This window comes from Lycorma delicatula, chromosome 10 (genome assembly GCF_047948215.1).
Source record: "Lycorma delicatula isolate Av1 chromosome 10, ASM4794821v1, whole genome shotgun sequence".
Lineage (NCBI taxonomy): Eukaryota > Metazoa > Arthropoda > Insecta > Hemiptera > Fulgoridae > Lycorma > Lycorma delicatula.
Window position 1 is genome coordinate 89,321,140 of NC_134464.1, and position 27,793 is coordinate 89,348,932.

Consider the following 27,793-nt stretch of genomic DNA (forward strand, 5'->3'; position numbering starts at 1 on the left):
CTCGGTCTTTATATGCCTGCCTCAAACCGATAGCACCAGCCCCAGCAAGCGTCGAAGCGCCCCCAGAAACCGGCGCCACCGCCCGGGACTCGGTCTTTACTTGACCCCTGTTAGAGTCCCCAGAAGTTCCCACCCCTTCTCTGGTACCGACATACCTAAGCATGCCGGCCCTCCAGGATGGGCTGTCCTCCCTGCCGTATCGTCACGCCTGCCTCCCACAATGCCTCTCTTCTTCCTCCTTGATTCTGAGGATCGAGCTCGCGAAATTAAAGAACCAGTCCCACTTCCTGCTATCTTGTAATAACCATTTGACAATGTTACCCGGTGTGAGATTATTATTCCTGATTTCATATCTGAAACCCTCCCATTTTCGACAGTTGAAAATAGTGTGTTCCGCGTCGTCCTCCTCGTGGAAATCTTAACATTGTGATGTCTGCCTTTTTCCTATTCTAAAGAGATACTTGCCAAACGACCCGTGTCCTGCTAAGAGTTGGGTCGTATGGAGATTTAATCCATTCCTTTTACTTTGTTTGTCCACTCCTTCAGATCAGGATTAGCCTTCGTGTCCACTGTCCCACTTGAGAAGCGGACCAAACGGTTTGCCAACTGTTAATAATCATGTTTTCCACCTCAGATTTTGTCATGCCTTCCGCTCTCATTATTCTGCCTTTTATTTGAAGCTCTATAGGAGGAATCTCAGCTAGTACACATAATGCGTCGTAAGATATAGTTCTGTAGCCTAGAACTACTCGGATTAAGGCCACTCTATGTACGCTTCTCATTTTGCTTTTGTTACGTTTTACGTTCATAGCACTTTCCCAGACTGGGGCTGCGTATAGTATAGTTGACATCAGTGCTGATGTAATGAGCCGCTTAACTGCCAATTTTGGTGCACCGCGATTATTAAATAATGCTCTTAGGGCTTTGGTTGTTGGGGCAACCTTTTGACAGACCATGTTTATATGTTGGCCAAATTTTAGGCTTCTGTCTAAATACACTCCTAGGTATTTTGCGTTGTTGACTTCTCGTATGTTTTCACCTCTTATCTCAACATTTATGATCCTGACTCTTCTCTTGCCCGAGAGTAGATTGCATTTGGACTTTGTTGGAGACATCAAGTTGGAGACTGATATGAAAAAAAAAAGTTGCTTACCGTTTTAGTAATGTTTAGTGTTGTCTCCTTCAAAGTAGTTCCCCTCTTATTGCACACACTTATTCCAGAGCTTCTGCCATTGATGGTAACATTTCTGGAACTCATCTTCTGTAATATCCTCCAAGACCCTCGTCACAGCTTTTTGGATATCTTGTGTTGTTTGAAAATGGTGTCCCTTGACCGCCATTTTGACTCTTGGAAATAGAAAAACGGAGCGATATCTGGTGAATAAGGTGGCTGTGGTAGTACTAAAATTTGTTTTGAAGTTAAAAATTGCTGTACTGACAGAGCAGTATGGGATGGCGCATTATATGCAGAATCCAATTATCAGCAATGTTGGCACGGACACGAAGAACTCGTTTACGAAGTCTTTCTAAAATTTCTTTGTAGAAATATTGGTTATTTGTTTGTCCAGGAGGCACCCACTCTTTATGAACAATTCCTTTGGAATCGAAGAAGCACACAAGCATGATTTCCGTTTGCTCTAACAGATCGGCTGCCACAGTTTTCCGTATTGCTCGCTGTTGTTTTAGGGGACCATTTTTGCACAAATCTTTCTAATACCAAGATCTTCAGTTAATATTAGACGAACCGTTTCTCGATTGATGTTGAGTTCTTCTGCGATCATTTTCACGGATAATCTTCGATCAGATCGTACGATTTCACGCACCCTGGTCAAGTTGACATCTGTCCGTGAGGTTGATGGTCGTCCACTGCGGTCTTCATCTTCAACATTCGTTCTGCCTTCACTAAAAATTTAATGCCACTGAAAAACTTGAACTCTTGACATAATCTCCTCTCCAGAAGCCTTCTGAAGCTTACCGTAAGTTGTCGTCGCGTTTTCACCCGATTTAACGCAAAAAGAAATGGCATACCGTTGAGAAATATTTTTCTGTGACGAGAGACACAAACACGTGTTCACTTATTAGAGCACAACTCACGACTGAGCAGTTGCATCAATGTGCCGCTTGGACTAGAAGTAGCTTATAGACCAAGGTCAAAGATGGTGTGCCTTCGCAAGCTGCAGGGTTGCCACATCTTGCTAAGAAAAATCAGTCTCATTACTTTATTGTCGCATCTCGTATTATAAATAGTATATATTATATAAATATAACTTACTACTGAAATAGGATAGTCCGAATGTTAATTTTTTAAACATTTTAAAAACGAATTTTGTATTAAAAAAAAAAGAAGAAAATCACGATTATATTGAGATGAATAAGAAAAAAAAAGATAAATAAGAAATGTCATTAAAATTAAACCGTGTAAATCATAAAATACAAAGAAACTAGTTATTAATGCAAAGTCTGGCAAGACTTTCCGAACGAACATTACATTATTATTATTATTACAGTTTTCTAATTATTAATTCATGCATAACAAAGTTATTATCTCTTGACTTCTACTTACGCTAAGTTAATGTAAGTTATTTATCTCGTGTTTTGGCGGTTTTATGGCTTTTTTTCAATTATTAAGAAGTTAGTTTGTACGCCATTTTGGGACCATCACATTTTATTTACAATATTTACCAAATCTATATTTATATATTTTATGCATTTTAGTAAACGTTGCATTAGTGCGTTTCAACTAACTTGATGGCTTATACCGTTATTGTATAATGATTATTACAAAATTTTAATTTTAGCAGTCATTTTAAGATGAACCCGACGGCCGATCGCGGCCATTGGTGTATTTTTGTAATTCTGTAACGATGCTTAATATAAATACGAAATCAAAATCCGAGACAAAAAATGTTCACGTACATACCATACATAATGAATTCAATAACGAACTGTTCGTTCATTAATAAACTTTCATTTCTTGATATAATTTTAAAAAAAAATGTTTTCTGTGTTGTAACAGTATATACAGGTATTTCACGATGAAATGTAAACAGTTTCAAGGAATGTTAGGTGAAAATAACGAGAAACGTTTTAAAAAATATTGATTTGTAAATGTTATTTTTTTCCAGTTATATTATTAGAAAAGTTTCTCCCTGATTTCGCAAATTTCAAGTATAAAATGAAACCAAACTAAAAATTTTTAAATTTAAAATTAAGTATAAATTTGTGGTTTTATATAGTTTTTGATCTGAAAAATTGAATAAAACGCCCCAAATCTATATCGCTGGTATTTTTAAAAGAAAATTATTTTAAATAAAAAGAAAAAAAATTAGTGTCTCAAAACACAATTTTTTAGTTGTTAGAAATGAAAGAAAGCGAACAAAATTTTGCAAACAAAAAATTTGTAAAGAATGTAATTCTGAGTAAATCTATATAAATCAAAATCAACTGAAATTGAAGAAGAGTGTTGTAAGAGATTTGATTTGTATAATGTAAACGTTGTTCTAGCAAAAAGGTATATATATATATATATATTTTTTTTTTTCTTTCTTTCTTTCTTTCTACAATCATTCAAATATTAGAAACACTTGAGATGCAAATAGTACAGTCTTATTTGCTGTCGCTGATAGTAATGATATTAATGTTTTAGTCTCTGTGATCAAAAGATTGAAGATATGTCATTTGTGGTATTAAAATGTCACCATTGTTTCGATAAACATGTTGATGTACAACCGTCCTTTTGGTTCAGTTAAAAAGGCATCAGAAAAACCACTTCTCTCTTCATTTTCCGTTGTATTATTGGCATAGGCAGCTTAATATTCACGAAAGTAGATATTTAATTTACGGAAGTGACTTATGATTCATCTCCAGTTACGTTTACGGTACTTAACACACATACAAAGAAAGAAATTTTAAAATTTCCTTCCTGCATTTCTGTGGTGTTCGTGTGCGTTGAGATACAATTTAAACTCATTCGATGAAGTCGGTCGTAAAATATTTCAGTTTTTTTTTATTTCCTTATACGAAGTAAAGGAAATATTGATCGCAGAAAATTTCGGTTTTTGAATTTCAACGGATATATCCATTTTGACTAGTTTCAGCGTGATGTCTGTACGTGTACGTATGTATCTCGCATAACTCAAAAACGATTAGCCGCAGGATGTTGAAAGTTTTTGATTTAGAACTGTTGTAACATCTTGTTGTGTACTTTACCTTTGATTGTAGTCGACTGAACCAAAAGTGTCCAAAAAAAAGCCCAGAATTCCAAAAAATTAAACTTTGAGCTTTGAAAATTTGGTTATATTGATTTATTAATAATTATTATTACCTTCTGATTGTAAAAAACAAATTATATTAATTAATAATTTAATAATGACAATAAGAAAAAATGAAAAAATATCAGAAGTTATTAATGAAATAAAATTTTATGTTTTTCATTAAAAAAAAATATATGTAATTTAATAGGCGTACAAGGAATTCATGTAGTGTCCACATCAGATTTTTTGTACTAAGTATCTTGGAGTACGTATTTTTATTCTTTATAATAGTATGATTTTTTTAATTGACCATATAATCATCGAACCTCATATTCATGGGAATATGAATTATAGCGTATGAAAAATGTCATGCCATAATTCGAACCTGAGATCACCAGATGAAAATCCAAGACGCTACTACTTCGCTACGGAAATCGGCAAATGGAGTCGAATGAATTATTTACGTAAATTCGTCTATTTCTGTTTGCGTTATCTCACCTAAATAAAAAACAAAAAAAAACTACTTGATTAGATTATTGTTTGGATGATACCAATTGTATGTATTGAATTTTTTTAATAAGCAAACGACCATACATTTTTAAAAATATTCTACCTTTATAACGCATAATAAACTTAATTTCTGATATGGGTAACTTAACTAGATATTCACTTTAATATAAGATATATTTATATTAAATAAAATTAAATAAACACTTGAAATAGTATAAATATAAAACCAAAAACCTGATCTGTCAATTTATCTTCACCTTAATAACAGCATGCAATAAAAACAGGAAGTTTTTTTTTAGATCATTTATTCTTAGTTTCCAGTAGGTTTGTTGTATTAAGTCTAATTTTTGTTTGTTTGAGTCCTGTAACGTACAACAAAATATAAAAACTTAAAAAATTACGTTTTATATATACGGAAGGTTTTTGGTTCAAATTCCGATTTTTTAAAAATTTTATTTTTGCTTGATGATTTCGCCACATAAGCATGAAGCTTGTGCGTGGGAAATGAAAATTACTTTTTGTCGAGTATGAAAAATGCTAAATCTAACCGGGATTCGACCCGGGTCCTTCGTATGAAAGACCGAGACGCCACAACTCCGCCAGGGAGATCGGCATTTTTAACACATAGTAATTGTTCATCTCACATTATTAACGATATCTATGATCGAGGTAATATCTTTCGTTAATCGGATAAAAAAGTAAAGAAATTATTATTTTATTTATTTATTATATTTTTTTGGATTATTGTGTATTTTAATCACCAATAAGCGTATAATTCCAAGAAAATGTTTTAACTTATTCGTAAAATAAATTACCTTTATTGTTTTTCACGAAATAATTAAAGTAATTAAATTTTGTTATTATTAAACAAAAGGAGTGTAATTATGTAAATATTTAACATAATTTTTTGTGCGAGGGAGAATTACTATACCAGTAACATTTTGACCGTAGGGTACTTCGAAGCCTGTAAAGCACGGTGGAATTTTAGTTGTCTTTAAATCCTATTTTAATCGATTTGAAAATCTGAATATTCTACGGGTCAATTCGATTGATACATTGGCAATAACTTTCCAATTCCACGGTCCAAGTAACATCCCAACGATAGATGGTAGTTATATTTCAATGTCCACAATTTAATAGATCCCTTTTTCATTTACTCTTTCGTCACTTTTTCATTCTCTCTCAATTTTTTATTTTTTGAATAAATTTCCGATTCTTTCGACCATTAATAAATATTTTAATTACTCTGTTATAATATTAATATAAAATACGCCCGGGCGCTTGTGTGTACGCACGCATGCACGCAGCTATCAAATAACCAAAAATATGTGTCGGCTTCTAAATCGGTTGGTCACAATTTCATTTCATGATAAGCGAAAAAATACACAACACACATACATTCATGCAACATAAAATTATCTTATTTTAATGGTAGATATGTTTCTTTATCGTTATTAAAATAATTTTATTATTACTTGTTATCACGCTCAGATTTAGTTGAATTAATCAATAAATTGTTGTTTTCGTAAAACGTAATTTTTGTTTTCTAATTTTAAAAGTAATTCGATTTATAATATATATATATATATATATATATATATATATATATATATATATAGGTTGGTTTTTTATTATAATTATTTTTTAATTAAATATGTGTTTATTAGTTTATTATTTATATCTAAAATTAATTTTCTTTTTTTCAATTTTAATATTCGATTTTATAGTTTTTAATATTTCATCTTGGAAGAATGTAATGTGTTTTTTTCCACATTTCTTCAGGATTGTATACTAAAGTTTTAGAGTGAATTCAAGTATTTTTTTTTTTTTTTTTTTTTAGTTTATATTTTAATATAAAACACTGCATTTACTATGAAAAAGAAGCGAATTTCTTTCTGTGCACACTTGTTAAGATTACCGCAGGATAGGATTACTAAGAGAATTATCGATCGATTTTGGTCTTTAAAAAATTCGCCATTATGGATCAAAGAAATTAAAGAAGACACGCAAGAATTAAATTTGACTTAGGAAGATTTACTTTATAAATCCGAAAAATTAAAATTTGTTATTAAAGATACGAATACCGACTTTAAAGTAAGAACTTTTAATTATACAAAAAGGGTTTATTCAGAAGACGATCGTAAAGCAAGATCATTAAGAATGACTAAATATTGGGAGAAAGTAAAAGCTAAGAACTTAAAGGCCAAAAGATCGGCAAAAAAGACTTGAATCATTCTGACTAAAGTGGTCCTTTGCGGCATTAAAAGTAAAAAAAAACATGCATTTAATACATTTTCAGACAACATATAGAATAGAAAAAATTCTGTAATTCTTTCAATGCTAAAATTAAATTAAGATATCTTTTAAAACATTTTTGATTTATTATTTTTTATATTTAAAATTGGATATTGCTCTTTACCATTTTAAAATTTGATTTACGAATTTTTTTTGTCCTGTTGGAATGTGTCTCTTTTTATCATACCTATGTAGGATTTTGAAACGGAAGTTTTTTGGAATACATTCAACCCATTTATATTTTTTAATTTTTCTTAAATTGCTTTGATAACCTGATAACAATTTCTTCTTCTGTTTTTTGTTGAAAAACCCTGTTTTGCAATATATAAAACTTAAGACACCATGTAGTATGTAGAAAATTCTGAATTTTAATGCTAAAATAAATTAGAGTTCTTCCGTTTGGAAAATTTTTTAGAAAGAGACGAAATTATTATTGTTGTATATTTATATTTGGGATGGTTTAAAAGGCTCGGCTTTACTCGCCAGGCATTAAAGCCGTTACGTTTATCGTACAACAACAGTAATAAAATGGGAAGCACTTTTCCCTTGGATGTGTAGGGGTGTGCGCCCTGAATCAAATCACTCGCAAGGAAGTACTGGCTCTTTACATTTTCTCCAACTTTTTCTTACCTACAAGGATTAGGCTTGTGCCGGTTTCGAACTCGCAGTGAGCTATTGCCATCTTTTACGTGGTTTTCCTATGTTCCTCCTTCCTCTTTACATATAGGCATAAATTATAAATTAAAAGAGAATCATCCTAGATTAGTAATTAGCGCTACACTTTTCGCTTGTTGTGAACGAAGTACCCGATGCTCGTAATCTTAGGCCCCCATTATTGTGAACTTTAGTGTACTACCGTACACTAAAGTATTTTCTTTCTACTATCGGTATATTACGTATAAAATTGGACAGTTGGAAAATTGCATCGGCAAACGTTTGAATTAAGCCGACGGAATTTTTCTTTGTCTTACTAATCTACCTATCTAAATCCTCTCTTTACCGTAGAGAGGATTTACTAAATCCTCTCTACCTATCTAAATTCTCTTGAATTTGTAAACTTTTAATGAATTGTAATTTTTTCAAAGGAATATTTTGGTCAGCACAAACCTTTATGTAGCGTGTTATTTAAATACTTAGTGTTGTGGTTCCAAGGTTTTTTCGTAAAGGCTAACGGTAAAATCCTGGATCCATTTCAGCCAAAGGGACAACCGTTTAATGTCAAAAAGAAATTATCTACGGAAAAACAAAACATAATTTGGAAAATGAGAGTAGGAACAATGAATTTAGAGCCGAAAGCGACTCTAAATATGAATATTTAGATGGCAGCAATATCGAATCTGGTAGTGAAAGTGATTTGAAGACGAAATCGTAACTCTCAAATGTGCAAACTATACACAGAATAACTTAAACCAACGACTATGATATTCAAATAAATTGAAATAACATCGATACAAATATACCTTTATCAAAAATCACTCTACGTACAACAAATACGAAAGCGACAAGTAATGTCGTGTGGGTGACCGGTCCACCAGAATAAAAATATATAGTTGATTTTGTCGAAAATCCTAATCTTCGTATACCCGTTCCAATCGATGGTAAGCCGATTAACTGATTTCAACTAATAGCCGGTGATAAGTTTTTAACTTGACTGTGACTGAAACGAATAATTACGAAGAAGTCTTAGAACAAAAATTAATCACTTAAATCTCGTTTGTCATGGAAATCTGTAACAAAAGACGAATTTCGCGAGTTTATGGGACTTGTTTTATAAATGGGGAACATTAAATTGAACAGAATAAAAGATTATTGGGGCGCCCATCGTTTAATATACCGGATTTCCATAATTATATGGGCCGGAATAGATTTACGGTAATCATAAGAGCTCTTCATTTTTGTAACATCGAACAAGCAGCAGGTAATCGTAATCGTAAGCTTTAATTGATTATTTTAATAAAAAAAAGGCCGATTTGTATTTTCCTATAAAGGAATTAGTATAGACGAGTCTACGGTTTTGTGACGTGGGCGCCAAATTTTTCGACAGGATATTACGAATACGGGATTAAAAATGTATTCGATAAATAGTTTTTTTAAAAGCAATAATAATTTTCATAATAAATTAATTATAAAGCACATAAATTAACATTTATTACTACGAGCACCGTTAAATCACGTCAGCGCCAAATGGCGTGTGTGGCTCTACAGAATATGCATTCATTCAGGAGGTCAACGTCGCCAAGTGTCGTACACATATTTAGAAGCGATATTAGAGTAAAAATGTTAGTAACCTCCCCCCCCCCCCCCACTTGGGTTTTATCCAAATAATTATTACACTAAAAAAAAATTAAAAGTCGGGTTTTCAGAAAACTTTAGTCAGCCGAGCGACACTCAACGTGTTTAAATTAGAATGTTATTGACATTAGGATTGATTAATAATAATAAATTACCAGTTCTACGAACCCAATAACAAACTTTTAAAACTAAAACCGGTGTCCATTTCACCATAACAGATGGTGTTGTCAAGTTGTTTTACTATTAAAATGTTTTCTTATGAGTGTTGCTGGTTAAATCTGCAAACGGTAACGTAATTTATTTTTTAATATACTGCGTTATCGATTTTACTTTTTGATATCGTGAGAAATTTTTTATTACATTACTTTTATCGTATATTTAATTTTATTGAATATTTTTTGTTATTATTTCTTAAGAATAAATAAACGATAGTTGATTCTCCTTGTTCATTTTTAATTATATTTGTGTAATTACGTAATAGTAACTATTTTAAAATAATCAGTAGACTGTTGCATTATTATTAGGCCGATGCTTGTGTAGGCTCTACATAAGCCGCGTTGTGAAAGATAACATCGTTCCTGTTTTATGGGAGTAATTAAATTAACAAGTCCTTCAGTTCATATTTCGTACATACAATAATATTTTTTCTATTTTCATGAAGTGGGTTTTTTTTTAATTTGCAGAAACCACACAAAATCTATATTGTTTACATTATGAAAAATATAATTAATATATTACCATAATAGATCAAAAGTAGAAGAGTGTATTAATTGCAAATGTATTAAACAATGATTAATTGATTATTTTAAATTCTGAGTGTATTTTAGAATGAATCCATCTATACACTCACAAATATTTTTTTTTTGTCTTCAGTCATTTGACTGGTTTGATGCAGCTCTCCAAGATTCCCTATCTACTGCTAGTCGTTTCATTTCAGTATACCCTCTACATCCTACATCCCTAACAATTTGTTTTACATATTCCAAACATGGCCTGCCTACACAATTTTTCCCTTCTACCTGTCCTTCCAATATTAAAGCGACTATTCCAGGATGCCTTAGTATGTGGCCTATAAGTCTGTCTCTTCTTTTAACTATATTTTTCCAAACGCTTCTTTCTTCATCTATTTGTCGCGATACCTCTTCATTTGTCACTTTATCCACCCGTCTGATTTTTAACATTCTCCTATAGCACCGCATTTCAAAAGCTTCTAATCTTTTGTTCTCAGATACTCCGATCGTCCAAGTTTCACTTCCATATAAAGCGACACTCCAAACATATACTTTCAAAAATCTTTTCTTGACATTTAAATTAATTTTTGATGTAAACAAATTATATTTCTTACTGAAGGCTCGTTTAGCTTGTGCTATTCGGCATTTTATATCGCTCCTGCTTCGTCCATCTTTAGTAATTTTACTTCCCAAATAACAAAATTCTTCTACCTCCATAATCTTTTCTCCTGCTATTTTCACATTCAGTGGTCCATCTTTGTTATTTCTACTATATTTCATTACTTTTGTTTTGTTCTTGTTTATTTTCACGCGATACTTCTTGCGTAGGACTTCATCTATGCCGTTCATTGTTTCTTCTAAATCCTTTTTTCTTTCGGCTAGAATTACTATATCATCAGCAAATCGTAGCATCTTTATCTTTTCACCTTGTACTGTTACTCCGAATCTAAATTGTTCTTTAACATCATTAACTGCTAGTTCCATGTAAAGATTAAAAGTAACGGAGATAGGGAACATCCTTGTCGGACTCCCTTTCTTACTACGGCTTCTTTCTTATGTTCTTCAATTGTTACTGTTGCTGTTTGGTTACTGTACATGTTAGCAATTGTTCTTCTATCTCTGTATTTGAACCCTAATTTTTTTAAAATGCTAAACATTTTAATCCAGTCTACGTTATCGAATGCCTTTTCTAGGTCTATAAACGCCAAGTATGTCGGTTTGTTTTTCTTTAATCTTCCTTCTACTATTAATCTGAGGCCTAAAATGGCTTCCCTTGTCCCTATACTTTTCCTGAAACCAAATTGGTCTTCTCCTAACACTTCCTCCACTCTCCTCTCAATTCTTCTGTATAGAATTCTAGTTAAGATTTTTGATGCATGACTAGTTAAACTAATTGTTCTGTATCCTTCACATTTATCTGCCCCTGCTTTCTTTGGTATCATTACTATAACAATTTTTTCACAAATAATATTAGGTTAGATTATTTGATTTCTGTTCTGACAGTGGACGTAAATCAATTGTTAATTTATAGAAAAAAAATATGCAAAATTAAAAGAAAAATGATTTTATCAGAATTAAAAAGAAATGTTTCATGTTCCATAAAACGATGATCTACCAATTTACTTTAAAATTTTTTTTGACAGACGTAGGTGATTTAAATCGTCAAATTTTAGCTTAAAATAATTACATTCTTAGCTTTCAAAGTGAAAAAAAACTTATCTGAACAAAAACTTAACCGTTTTTATCTATTCGAAATCACATTTTTCAATAATAACTTGATTCATCAGGAAAAAAATAAGTAAAATAATTAACTGCTTAAAAAACGTAATTCATATCTACCTTATCATTTTTTATACGATTAAATAACAGCATGTTTAAAAAATGCGAAAAAAAAATTATAATTATTTGCGAATAAAAATTTAAGCTTAAATTTTTATAATGTCATAAGTATTCTAACAGAGAAACTGTACCAAAATTAGAAGTACGAATAGAATTCACAAGTTAAAATAAAATTAGTTATAATGAATGATACGTCGGCGAAGCTACAAGTCAATATCAATAAGATGTGTCTATAGTCAACGCGTGAGATGAATTGAATAGTGAAATCACTTGCGTTCTGCAAAACAGCAGTTCTGTATTACAATGGGTTATGCGTACGTATGTATTATCGTAAGAGGAAATGTGTTTTGTGTATATTACAAAATTTAGTCGTGTGAGAAAAAGTTGCTTGTATAAAGAATTAAACTCGAGAAGGGGTAAAACTCTATCTTAGGGTCTTTTCTGTTTCTCCCCCGCAATGGATATTTTTTTTTCTTTACGTGCTTATATTTAAAGTTGACATTCTGTTTCGAAATCCGACAGCCACTTTTTCCTTCTAAATCAGTGGGTATTTGGATGTATTTTCAGAGAAATTATGAATAAAATCTAACCAAACTTAACCTACGCCCGCTTCGCTAGCTAACCAATTTTTTTTTAATTTCTACTCCACGATTTTATTGAAACATGGGTCTTCCAAATGTATAATATAAACAGTGTTATGCTTATAATTGTAAGTATAATTAACCAGACTTGAACTACGCTCGCTTTGCTCGGTAACCTTGATTAGCGAGCAATTACTAATACGTAATATGTAACGTAAAAAGGATCACTGTGGGGGGAAAACAGGAAAGGCCCCCATATCTTAAACAAAAAAACAAAAAACAGCATGTGCTTTGAAACTTGTACGTTCATGCACGCAAGTTATATATCATATGATTTGACAATTCAACTGAATGTTACAGAGAATTTGCCAATGTTGGTTCACATATTTTAAGATCCAGAGAGGTGTTATACGTCAATCTATTTTGCTAACGGAATGCAGAATTTACCGAGGTTTCGTAACTACAGTTTTAAAGTGCTCTCACTAAGAACACTACTGTTCGCGTACTTCGATATATGTCGGACATCCATTCTTCTCTTAATCTACAGCACAAGTTATCTGTGTATACCTTACCGACATAGATCTACCCTTTGCCAATTGAGAGGTTGATCTACGCCCGATAAACGAATGGGAAAAATTGGTGAAGGAATTGAACAAGGCAAACAACTATAGTAGAAACTCTAAGAAGCGGATGCTCATCATACCCAAAAACCCTTGAGAAACGGGGCGTTTTAAAAAAGGAGATGGAATTAGGATATTTTTAATCAAACATTTCAATTAAATTAAATATAAAATACAAGAGTTTTTTCTATAAATTAAAAAGCCACGCGAGAACATATTCAGGTTTTTTTTCTTTAGTAAGAACATTGTCTAATATGCGCGGTTCAACCAAATTAAACCAAAACCTATTGATTATTCGAAAACCATTTTTTTTTTTAATTTATTTATATTTTGTCATTATAAACTCATAGATAAATTACCATTTTAAATTTAATAGATGTCTTGTATTTTTTACATAATTATGGGTGCCAGAAAAGGTTCTGTAATTCCATTTTTAGATATATGAAAACTCGTTTAACGTTTTGAGAGAGCCCCAAGAGAACATATACTTTAAACGGAAATATACGTAGGCAGGCAAATAATAAAATATTTGATAATGATGACTAGCGCAACTTTTTAATAAAACGCTTAAAAACATATTTGTATTATTTTATTTTGTTGTTAATAACCAAGTCGATTTCATCGTCCCACAGAATTTGTCAACTAACAAAACATGTATTTATTTCCCGAACAGGCTTGCAGAGGACCACGCAAATATAATTTCAATTCCTACTGTTCTGATTTTCCCTCTTTTTCTTTCACAATTCTTTCATTCTTTCACTACGTTGTGTTTTCGTTCTTCTGTCCAATATGTGCACTCTTTTCTTTTCTGCATTCACAACAACCTCTATTCTGATGATTTTTTCTGTAAATATTTTTTTCTATCGTGACAGTCCTTAATTTCTATGTTTGCTTTATGTAGGTCTTCCTTCACTTATTTTATGTATGGATGCGGAGTTTTATATTTCCATAATTTATCCAATCGTTTTTTGTTCAATCTATCCGAATCCATTCGAATCGTATGTCCCACAAAATGTAGTCTTCTTTTTTCGGATTCCGGTTTCGAAATTTACAAATTTTTATTTGTTTTTTCTTTAATTTTGTAGATTTCTTTCTTCGATTTCATTCTGTATCCGTCTCTCCTTTTTCTTGGACCGTGAATCGTTCTTAAAATTTTCCTTTCGGTTTTTACACTGCAAGTGATTGTAGATTTGTTATATTGGAGGTTTCTGTCCTAGAGCAGTGGTTCCCAAACTTTCCCGAGTCGCGGCGCCCTTTTTCAATTAAACGTTTTCCATGGCGCCCTACCCTAAGTAACTGTATGACTATTCATAAGTAAGAGATAAAAATAAATAAAACTCGTGTATCTTTATTATTTTTTTACTTTATTAACATTAAATTAATAATTATAAATGTCTTGGTTCAGTTAATTATTAGCTTTTACAATATTTTGCGGCATCCCTGTGAACAGGTCGCGGCGCACAATTTGGGAATCACTGCCATAGAGGATTACTTTTGTGGATATATTTTGTTGTACATATTTTTAGTTAAAAAATTTCGATCTCTCAAAAACTATTTTTCTACTTCAAAGGCCTTTTTATCCGAACCGTTTGAGGTTATTATTTTTTCCTAGATATATAAATTTATCTATGTACCTAATTTTTCGAAATTTGGTTTCTATACATTTCTTGTTATGTTTAAAATTAGTCGTTAATTCTGTTTTATAAGAGATTATTAAACAGCTTTTTCGGCAATTATTTTCAAATCCTCAACTTCAGAATTTTCCCCTTTTTCTAAATTCGCCAGTAAAGCCAAATCATCTGCGAAAGGTAAACGATTAATTCTTATTTATCCTTTTCCTGCTGCGATTCCTGAAGCAGTTTTGTTAAGATTCCAATACGTTTTTATTATTTTAGCTTCTATTAAATTAAAAAAAAAAAAAAAGGAGAAAGGCCATCATCCTGTGTGAGACCTGGTTTAATTTCCAAAGGATCGTTGATTTCGCTTAAATACTTTTCTTTTTTTTTGTCTTCAGTCAATTGATTGGTTTGATGCAGCTCTCCAAGATTCCCTATCTAGTTGCTAGTCGTTTCATTTCAGTATACCCTCTACATCTTACATCCTTAACAATTTGTTTTACAAATTCCAAACGTGGCCTGCCTACACAATTTTTTCCTTCTACCTGTCCTTCCAATATTAAAGCGACTATTCCAGGATGCCTTAGTATGTGGCCTATAAGTCTGTCTCTTCTTTTAACTATATTTTTCCAAACGCTTCTTTCTTCGTCGCAATACCTCTTCATTTGTCACTTTATCCACCCGTCTGATTTTTAACATTCTCCTATAGCACCGCATTTCAAAAGCTTCTAATCTTTTCTTCTCAGATACTCCGATCGTCCAAGTTTCACTTCCATATAAAGCGACACTCCAAACATATACTTTCAAAAATCTTTTTCTGACATTTAAATTAATTTTTGATGTAAACAAATTATATTTCTTACTGAAGGCTCGTTTCGCTTGTGCTATTCGGCATTTTATATCGCTCCTGCTTCGTCCATCTTTAGTAATTCTACTTCCCAAATAACAAAATTCTTCTACCTCCATAATCTTTTCTCCTCCTATTTTCACATCCATCTTTGTTATTTCTACTACATTTCATTACTTTTGTTTTCTTCTTGTTTATTTTCACGCGATAGTTCTTGCGTAGGACTTCATCTATGCCGTTCATTTTTTTTTCTAAATCCTTTTAATTCTCGGCTAGAATTACTATATCTTAAATACTTATTTTTTATTAAATGTTTTTATTAAATTTATATGTACTTTTTAACTTTTGCTTTTTATACATAATTAATAATTTTTTTAAGTAATCTTTTTATTTCCTCGTACGAAGTAAAGGAATATTGTGATCGCAAAAATTCCAGATTTCAACGGAACGGTAATATCCATTTTGACTAGTTTTGGCGTGACGTCTGTACGTACGTGTATTGTATGTATGTATTGATGCGGTACGTACGTACGGTAGGTATGTATATAATTCAAAAACGATTAGCCGTTTGTTGAAATTTTGAATTTACGACTGTGGTAACATCTAGTTGTGCACCTTCCCTTTTGATTGCAATCATCTGAACAAAAAGTGTCCAAAAAGCCAAAATAATAAAAAACCTTCGATTTTTTTACTTTTTCTTAACTTCAGTAATAAGCCCTCATTGAGAGCTTTTCAAGCTATATATATATATTTTTTTTTTTTTAAGTGGTACTTATTTCCATTGGTCCAGAGTTATAGCCAAATAAAATTTTAATTAATGAAATATTTGGATCGTAGGGGAAGGCACATCGGTTCGAATCAGACTTCATCTCCTTTTTTTTCAATTTTTTTTTTTATATTAATTTTTTGAGTTATTAATCACTCATTGTAAAAAAAAAATCCGATAAATAATAACAAAAAAAATAAATAAAAAATTAACAGAAGTTTTAATGAAATAAAATTTTATGTACTTTTCATTTTGTGTAAATGCAATTTATTAAACGTTCAAGGAAGTCATGTCTTGTCCACATCAGATTTAAAAAAAAAAATATTCTGTTTAGGGACATAGTCTTCATTAATTTACATAATTTATTACTATTAATTTTAATTGATTAAAATAATAAGTAAAACAAATAAAAATTATTAATAAATTCCGTTAGTTAATCATACATATATATTTTATGTATATATATATATATATATATATATATTCTTTATTTTAAGTTTTATTTTTATTACTACATTCCAACCGTTAGTTATTTTTTCGTGTCTCGAGTCCCGTTGAAACAGGCCCACCCACTCTCGTATCAACTGGCGCCGACATCTTACGTATATATATATATATATATATATATATATATATATGTATGTAATAACATTTCTCGTGAAGTAAATTGCATATACTCTGTGTGTGCGTGTGTTTCACAAAAAAATTAATTATGGTTTAAATATATATCAGGATAACAGCTGATGTAGGCCTACTTCTTTGCTTAATTTTTAAATCGGTTTTTATAACCAGTAATTTTATAATTAAATTTTATTTTCAAATCCATTCATTTAATATGATTGTTAATTTTACGTTTTTAAGTTTACATGTTTTTGTATCTACTTACAAAATAATTACGTATTACTAACCGTTAACTTAAGTATTAATTTTTATAATGTTGCATAAAACTTTTTTCATAATTTCTTATATTATGAAAAGGAACCTTTTAATCATAAAAGTGAAAGCAGTTTATAAAAAGAATAAAAAAAAGATCCTGATTTTTAAAATGAATAGTCCATTTTCAGTAAAGAAATATTCATAGTTTAACTGCATACGCAATAAGGCTGTGTTTCAGTGTAATCGTATATAATGATGAACAGATAAGGTAAAATTCATCATCGTACACACTACTGTTTAGCTCCATCTTGTGAAAAACATGCTTAATATTTACTGAAAATTTATTGATTTTTATAGCAAATGAGCTCTATTAAGCAACAATTCGTTACCCCGACAAATCCTGTATCATCGTATGGTTATCTGCCCTGGCAGGTCCCATACCCTTGACCGTCAGCATTCTCGTATATTCCAAACTGAAGTTCCAAAATCCTGATATTTCCCGCTTCCTTTTAAATAGTTTATATAATTCCTGTCTCTTTTTCCTGTTTCGCCTACGCAACCACCTTAAAGTATTGCTTCAGAGGATGAATTAAGAAGTTATGTATGAATGTAAATAAAGTGTATACTTTTACACTGTCGATCATTCCTGAGACTTGTTGTTAATGGAAACTCAACAACCAAAGAACACCGGTATCCACGATCTAGTATTCAAATCCGTGTAAAAGTAACTACTATCTTTACTAGGATATGACCGTTAGGACTTTTCAACTTCGAAATCAGCTGATTTGCGATGACGAGTTCACCCCTAAACCAATCAGGTGAGTTAGTCTATAATTCCTCATTTTTTCCAGGCTATCCTTTTTGCACTTCTACTGCTCCTTGTACTATTCCAATCAATCCATCTCCATTTTTCCAGTTAGTTATCCTATTCTAAATTTTTCTAAGCGTTTCTTGTTCACTTTCCTCATTATTAATCACTTTGTCTACCCGATCATATTCATACCATATTTCAATTACGTTAGCCTTTTTTTTCACTCGTCCATACAGAAGTACAATCCAAACACAACTCACAGGATGTTTTATCCATCGTATCTCAGTTATACTGTATAACTGTTTTTATTTTTCTATACTTTATTTTTCTTTTTGTTAAACGCTTCCTTGCCATTTGTATTTTTGTTTTCGTTTATTTCTCCTCTTTTCTATCTTCTGTTAATATTGTATCAAAAGTACTGTTTAACTTGTTCATTTATTTTGTTTTTAGCACAGATATTCATTTTCTTTTTGTTTGTTTTCCATATTCCTTTCATTTTTTTACATTCATTCCATATTTCGTCATGTTTTGAAATAACTATCTTTACTTTCCATTTCATAATTTTATTGTAATTTTATTTGAAATTATACTATTTCAATTGCATCATATGTATATTGACTAGTTGGCAGTTACACTTGGATTAAATTAATTCCTTATAGATTATTCGTATCCTGATAGCAATTATCCCATCGTTAGTAAAAAATAACAGATGTTACAAATGAAACTGTGCATCTAAACAAAAGCATCTGGTTCTCGATCGATAACGTACGGTTTAACATGTTTTATGATATTGTCAGCAGTGACAGATGACTTGTTCACAATTGATTCCCATGTTTAATTGTTAATATATATATATATATGAATTTTTTTTTGATTTCCATATCCATTGAAGCTTTTGTTTCTAGCGTGTGACAGTAGTTTGTCACTCATGAAGCTTGGTTTTTTTTATTGAAAATGTGTGTTCGTTGGGGTGGTGAGTACACAGAAAACGAAAAGGAAATGTTTCATCAAAGGTTTCCAGACATCGATTTTTATATCGCAATAATGCTATGCGTTGTTCAGTAAGTTCCAAAAAACTGAATCTGTAAAAGAAGCAATTGAATCCGGAAGACCAATTATCCTAACATAGGAAAAGTAGGATAATATTTTTGATTTCATAGCTCAAAGTTTTAATCTTTTCGTAGAAGAAAAGATTAGAAGCTTTTGAAATGCGGTGCTATAGGAGAATGTTAAAAATCAGACGGGTGGATAAAGTGACAAATGAAGAGGTATTGCGGCAAATAGATGAAGAAAGAAGGATTTGGAAAAATATAGTTAAAAGAAGAGACAGACTTATAGGCCACATACTAAGGCATCCTGGAATAGCCGCTTTAATATTGGAAGGACAGGTAGAAGGAAAAAATTGTGTAGGCAGGCCGCGTTTGGAATATGTAAAACAAATTGTTAGGGATGTAGGATGTAGAGGGTATACTGAAATGAAACGACTAGCACTAGATAGGGAATCTTGAAGAGCTGCATCAAATCAGTCAACTGAAGACAAAAAAAAAAAGCTCAAAGTCTTAAAAAAAACCATCACAGCCCACAGCATTGGCTATACATTTAGACTTAATCTCGTATAAAATAACTGCGTTTATCAACGTCATATTGATCTTCCTAAAAGTTTTGATTATTGACAATGGTATTTGGATTTTATAAGTGAAAAAGAAGAAATTCGTTTTATAAAAATTTTTTCAGCAGAAAAATATTTATTTATCGAGCGATGTCAACAGCCGGGTGTTAAAAAAGCTCACAACAGAGTTTTCAGTTGTTTTTTAACGCGGCTTTAGCCGCGTGACACACAACTTAATTAAAAATACTTGTTTTATTTAAGTATAATGTTTATTCGTTTATTTAATTTAACGATTAAAACTAAAGTGCGGGTTGGCATAACTAAACTAATATAGTTTCGCAACTTGCATAGAACAAATTTCGCTTTTACGGCCAGCAGACTGGTGTAGCCGCGAGACTTTATGCACCAGGTACCGAGTCAACCGGACGATCGAGTTTGAGATCCAACTAGACCGAGTTACTGTTATACACGTTAAATGTTATTCATTTATTTAATGTTATCCCTCACGTGTGACGGTCACAGCATAGCAGCCGACTACAGCAGCATTTTTTTAGGGTGGGGGTGCGATTTTGCAAAAACCTTTTTTGTAAATATTGTTATCTTTTAATTGTTAAGAAATGCGCCTAAAAAAAGTATGACCTTAATTAGGCAATTCTCTTGATAATGAGGATGACCTTACTCTATGGCCTCACCCCGATGATGTTTTAAGTTGAAAATGTAATGCCATCAATTAGCCCATATATAGAAGAAATTTATTCAAGTTTGGTCGTAATAGGTCCCCTAGCTGTTTAAATATAAGGTGATTTTAAAGGCCAACATCAAACACCCGTGCGAACGAAAATTACAGTCGGAAAATTTCCATCCGGTTTTTTGGATTCCTATGGTTCCCCGGTTTATTGCATTCGTGTGGCCTCTTCGAACCACGTACACCCACCATAACTTACACTACCCAATTATCCTTTTCGCGGTAGCGCTATCCCCGCGCGTTCTTCTAACGCCAAAGGTTTCAACAAAAACTATAAACTATTTTTAGTCTATCGTTGCCATACGAGACGTAAATAAACTTTTCGAGAAACAAGATTTTGTTTTGCGTTACACAAATGACTAATACCAATTACGATTAACGTTGTGCAATCGAGTTTTGTGTTAAACTCGGTGAGAATGTTACTGAATCTTTTTCAAAACTGAAAAGGACGTATGGAGATAACGCTCTGTTACGAGCCCAAGTTTTTAGGTAGTTTGAAGCATTTGCAGATGATCGGGAACAGTTGCGGACGAGCCACGCTCTGGAAGACCGTTAACGTGAAAAAGTGATGACAATGTTGAGCGAATCAGAGAATTGATACGGTGCGACCGGCGATTAATTGTCAGAATAATTGCAGAAGAGTTGAATTTGAACTGTACCACAGGCCATCAAATTTTGACAAAAGAATTGGTCGTGAAAAAATTTTGCGAAAAATTGGTCGCAAAAAACCTCACTGTTGAACCGAAAAACACCAGGTTGGAAAAAAACATGTGCCGCGACCGAGAAGTTCATGAAAGACTGTGGAAAAGAATTGCCCGCGTGAGACCAGACATAAAAAACAAATCGATATTACAATGCACCTTGCACACTGCACTCTCAATTAATGAGTTTTTGGCAAAGAAAACATTGCTGTAGTTCTTCAACCATCTTGGAACATAGAAATCATAAAAAAATGTAACCGACCATCTGAAGGATATTCCGGTTTCTGAATTCCAAGATTGCTATGAAGAGTGAGAAAACCGTTTGAAGCGTTGCGTGGCTACCCAAGGGAACTATTTCAAAGGTGACAGAGTCCGTGTGTAATTAAATTGTAAATAAAAGCTTTTTCTGAACCGGTCTCATTACTTTATTGGAGACCTCGTACAACAATTTACCTTGCCGGTTATTAAATTGCACGATTAAAATTATCCTCGAGGTTACAGGAAAATTTTGAAGGGGAAATTCACTTCTGGAAATTGTAGTAAATGTAGAATACGAAATTGGTTTTAATAAATTATCAATCAAGACGTAGACTGTATTTATATTTAACGCTTGAAATTAAATTTGTATTTCATCAGTTCATGACAATTATCGTATGGAATTTTAATTTTATTACTCTTGGATGAGAGTCCAATTTATTTATTTTATTTTTTTGATGGAGTATGATCAGTGATTAATAGATAGATGATAGGATCGATCTATGTTTATCGATTAAAAATTACTATTTTTCGGTTTTCTAAAATTTATTTTTACGATTATACAATTGTAATGTTACTTAGTTTCGTGTTTTTTCCTTGTAGGACAAGCTTATCATACCAAGACCAACTTCTTTAAAATTTTATAATGCTTTTAATGTTGTTTTAAATAAAAAAGGGGAATATATGAAACCATGAATGACTGCATAGTGTTTAGCCCTATTTGTTATTTCTTCTTTTTTTTTGTCGTATAAAGGATTGTTTATTGCTTTGATATTTTGTTTCCCCTCTTGTGATATTTTAAAATTGTGTTCCGTTTTTTTTTGAACATATTTCGTTTTGAAAATACAAATTTAGGGTGCAACATAAAATAGAATTCTTTTTATTTATGATGAAAAATAATACGGGGATAAAGTAATACTTTTTATATGCGATTTATTTTTTATTATTAAAAACTTTTATAAGTTTTAAAATGTATTATTTAAATTGGATTTATTATTGAGATTAACATATGTTGGAAATTATTTAAAAAATATTAATAACGCAAAGGAATGACGGTGCTGGATTGTAATTTTTATCCTGTCATAATGTAGCATTATTAACTTAAAAACCTAGTATTGATCATTTTATTATTATTTTTTTTTTAAATTCCAGAAAATGATTGTCCAGTAGTGAAACATTTTTCCTTCGTTTTTGTTGTACGTTATTATTGTTCAATACTAAAGGCCGAGTGGTGTTAATTAGTGCGTTGTTGCTTCCTATATATGCTCAATAATTTTCAAGTTAGCTTTGAAATTGGTTTTGTAGTGAAATTGATATATTTTTCACTTGTTTTTTTCCAGGGAGTTAACAGTAAATATAATTCTAAATTATTTCTCCGTAGAAAGAGTTAATTTATCGCTTTAATTTTTGTCTAATCTTTGATTTTATTATGGCGTATGATAAGCATCCACTTTACTTGAGGAAAAACAGAATTACTTTTCTCTGAGAGTAACGATGTTCATTATTCGACTATTATCGCTATGGTTGACATATATTTATACATTAGTTGCTTGTAGAGCCAAATCAACTGCATTAGGTTTTGCATGCTGATGTGTAAAGGTATTTTAAATATTTTTAAATTAAAATTGTACTACATAAAAGTTACCGTGAGTTTATAGTTTTTTTAATTAATATTTTGATTTAATCTTCATTTATCGATTGATATTTTCAGTACGTCAATTACCATTTGGAATTTGTTCACTCCCTCTCCCACTTAACACGTGTTCACGATTATTAGGAGAGTAATTTCCGGATTAAATTAATGCAGTGGAGGTTAGTTAGGGAAAATATATATATCTGTTGAATTATATAAAAGTAGTTTTAAATATTAATTGAGGATAATAACAGATAAAATTTTCAAATAAAATTTGGTGAAAGTGCACTATTTAGTTATACTTTAATAAATCTATAGATGCTTTTTAAATGATGAATTCATATTTTTATTATTTATTTTTATTTCTGGAGTACTTTTGTTTGTATATATTTTTTTCCTACTCATTTTTAAAATTTTTTTTCGTGTTCATTAATGCTCTCTGTTGAGTTTTGTATTAATTTTTTTGAAATTGTGCGTGATATATATATATTGGTTAAATACAACTAGTGGTTTCTGTAAGTACGTTACTTTTTCACGCAAAAATTCTCGACCGATTGAGCTAAAATTCTCCTTGAATATAGTTTCTATAACAGGGGAGAAAATAGGCTACTGTCGTTATGAAAGTTTCAGCGTTTCAAGATGGAGGGCGTTTTAATGGCTTGGGCTTATAACCTGATATATATATGCCTGATATATATACCTGATATATATTGCCGATATTTAATTTTGATATGATCAAATCGAAATCGGAGACCACTTGCAGTATTTCAAATTAAAATTTCTACAAAAAAAGGTCTCTGTTTTGTCTTTTTAATATCTCTTTCGATTATCGAGAAAAGTAACTTCAAATGTACTGCGGTGTACGAAGCCACTGCCACTGTTAGTGAAAGCGACTGGCTTTACGGCTGCACCTGCCTCCGGCTATTTGACTAAGAATATAAAATTTAAAAAAAAACCGACAAAAAATAAAAGAATAAAAAACGAAGTACGGTAGCCTCCTAGTGATGTTTGTCGGGTAAAGCTAAAAAATATGAAAAAAACACTTGTACCCGTACGAAGAACGGGCAAACAGCTGTAACCCTGTTTTTAAAATGGGGTTGACTATTCTGAAATTTGCATACTTAAGATCACGCGTAGTTTCGAGTAGTGTGGTAAGTAAGTATTTCCTGTGAAGAAATTACATTACACTGACAGTTTTTATAAATTAATAGGCATTAATTGTTATTTATCAGTATTATAACTCACAAGCTTTATTACAAGTTATTCATTTATATTTATAAATGCAACGCGTTGAAATAGACGGTTGTAAACACAAAAAGATTGCTTATTAAGAAATTTTATGAATTGATCATATTATTTAATAAAAATAAACAGAAAAAAATTGTTTGTCGAAAATTTTTAGATTATAAATAACCCACCGGGTTGGTCCAGTGGTGAATGCGTCTTGTGGAAATCAGCTGATTTTGAGGTCGAGAGTTCCAGCATTAAAATCCTTGTAAAGACAGTTACTTTTATACGGATTTAAGGAGGCTAAACAGGAAAAATATTAAGGATTACTTACATTATTAAAATAATGTAAGTAACTTACATTATTAAAAGATAAAATAAGTTGTAGTGGTTAGCATTCTGGCTTCGACATCGGTTGGAGTTTGTTCGGTTGGCGGCTAGGTTCTGGTATTTTTTCATCTATCATTTTATCTTCCTGATTAAAATACATTGTAGCAGATCAAAATTTCTCTCTCTCTCTCTCTTTCTGTGTGGGCTCTCGGCGGTCACTTACAGCTCTTTTATTTTAAACGTGTTTGTTTCGTATAACCTGATAAACTAAAAATGTATTATCTATAAGGATAATTTTTTTCAAACATGGCCGTTAGTATGATTATATAATTAATAATTAAAAAATCCATTTACCAACAATTCTTTTATATATATACGTTCAGGCGGTTATAGAATAAAATTCCATTATCAGGAACTTAAAACATGTATATTGTAATCTTAATAAAACTAAAACTTTGTCATGTAAATTTGTTTATGTAACGTAATATAATATAACACTGGTCGTCAAATGTTTAAAATTATGTGGACTTACATCCTGTCATTATGAATGTCTCCACCGTTGGAGACGTCTCCAAACGACATTAGGCAAGTACAGGCTACCTGTGATTTCGATAGTATGTTTTTTTAAATTTATAAACATTTTTCATTTTAATTTTCAAGAAAAACAAAAAATTCAGATATTATAAATTAAGAAATAAATAGCTATAACTGTGCAACAGAATTTATATTATCCGTCAGAATTTTGATGTGACAATAGCCGGATAACAGAATAAGTGATTTAAAAATAATACAATATACGGGTTAAAAATATTTTCTTTATCATTAAAAAAAAAGACTGCATTAAAATAATACTGTGTATTGTACAATAAAGTAGTAATTTGTTTTAATAAAACTAAACAGAGTTTAAAAAAAGAGTTATTTTTCAATGGAAAACTCTGAACTAAGAAAATGATTAACTGATACTATAAATCTGACAAATTTACCATATAGTTGCTTATATATTTAATTTTTCTTTTAAATTTTAAATGGGGCTATTAGAATAAGAATGAAAAAAATTAGTTATTAATGACTTAATAGGTCACATCATTAGAATTTCTTCAGAACTTTTCAAATCAGCGTAAAGTTTGAAGTATATTTAAGAGTAATCAAAAAAGGGTATTTTATTAAACCATCCACTGATTCTTCTTTTTCTTTTGTTTTTGACAGGGTAACTATTTATTAAATTTTAGTCATCAGAAAAATATTGTGCAAATATTGCTCCCTTGTAACAGCAGTCCTGGCGATTATCAAAAACAAGCTTTTTACATTAATTATTTTTCTTATTTTTAATTTTGTTTATTTATTAGTTTTTCTTTTTTAATCTTCTATTTATTACTTATAATAAATTCACCCTCAAAGTCTTCTTTAAATTAATTCTGTTGCTTAAGAATCTTGCCACGGTTTAATACAAAAAAAAATAATCGCACAATTTTACTTAGTTTTGCAATAGGTGTTTTTTTGTCTTCAGTCGTTTGACTGGTTTAATGCAGCTGTCTTAAATTCCCTATCTATTGCTAGTCGTTTCATTTCGGTAAAACCCCCCTACATCCTACATCCCGAACATTTTGTTTTACATGTGTTCATAGTGTTCATAAAAAAGCATACAAAATAATACAGTAGATCTTCAATTTTGAATTAAGATTTTTATTTATTTATTTATTTTTTTATACGTAAACGATACTTCTTTTTTTTAAATAGTCGCATCAACAATTAAAAGTCGTAAGCGACTTATCAATGTACTGTAATTGTACTGGTAAATATGTAGCCTTGAACAAACTCAGGCTGAATATTCCTAAGACGTGTGTTTAATTGAAACCCCATCAACAAAGAACACCTGTATCCGCGATCTAGTATTCAAATCTTAATAAAAGCAACTACCTTTATTATGAATTGAACCTGAGAAATTCGACTTCGAAATCAGCTGCTTTACAACGACGAGTTTACTACTAGGTAAGCCCCGGCGGGTTAAAAATTTGATCATTCCCTGGTGAACAAATTAATTGGTGAATAGAAATTTCTTTGTAAGTTGTATTAAATTCATTAGTGTAAGACAGTAATAAAAATACAATAAATAAACGTAATAGTACAAAAAATTTATGTATGTTTTTTATTTTTTTGTCGCCTTTTTTCTTTATTAAGTCATTTTTCGATTTCATCAGTTTATTAAAATTTATTTTAACAGACTTATATACGTATTAATTCATTTATTATTGATTTGATCTAACGTGTCGTAAACAGGTTGTTCAACTATATTTTACACACACTCTCTCTGTCTCTCTCGCTCTTTCTTTTTCGGTTAATATTCATATTAAAAGAAATTTTATCATTACCGTTTAACTATTTTCAACTTTTTTGTTGATTTTTTAAACAGAAATTTTACTTTTAATTTTAATAATGAAAGGAAATTTAACTGTTTACATTCACGTTAAAAAAAAGCCGAGCTTCTCGTTTAAAAAAAGAAAGAAAAACAAAGAAATTTTAATTCAAATTTCTCGTTTAACAGACCGAAAAGAAACATATTTACGTACATTAAAACTTTCCATTAAGAAAAATATTTTTTATACATCTTATGCTAATAAATATTGTGATAAGTGACAAAAAAGTAGAAAAATAATTGAGAATGTGCAACCATTAACGTACCGAACCGGTTTAAAAAAAAAGATAAAAACCTCTTTTAAAAAAACTTAGTCTATATATAACTGGATATTTCGTTCGTTTTAAATAGTTTTCAGTATTTTTTTTTTTAAAGATCTTTCACCTTTTATTTATTTTATGAGATTTACACGTAAGTTTGATTAATGTTAACTGTGGTTTTTCCTCTTTCTTTACGTAACGTTATAAACTTTATTACAATTGTTTTTTTTCTTATTACAGGCCTAAATATTATAATTTCACTTATTATATATTTTGTAATTTTACTGTAATTTTGTTAATTTTACATTTTAATACGAGCAGATATTTCGTAAAGAAATTTTTCCTGTAAGATTCTAAAGCATCTTATTTTATAAAAAAATGTATATATTAAATTCTAACTTACTTTATGTCGGTGAATTTTAATGCTTCTAAATATGCATTTATTTCTGTGTTTATAATAGAAGGTTTCTTTATTCGTTTGAAGAGAAAACAAACGAAAAAAGTAGTATTTTTAGAAGAAAAAAAAACGACAAATAGCCTCAGTGGGTCGGTCATAGGTTATTCTTAGTTTTCTTATCGTGAA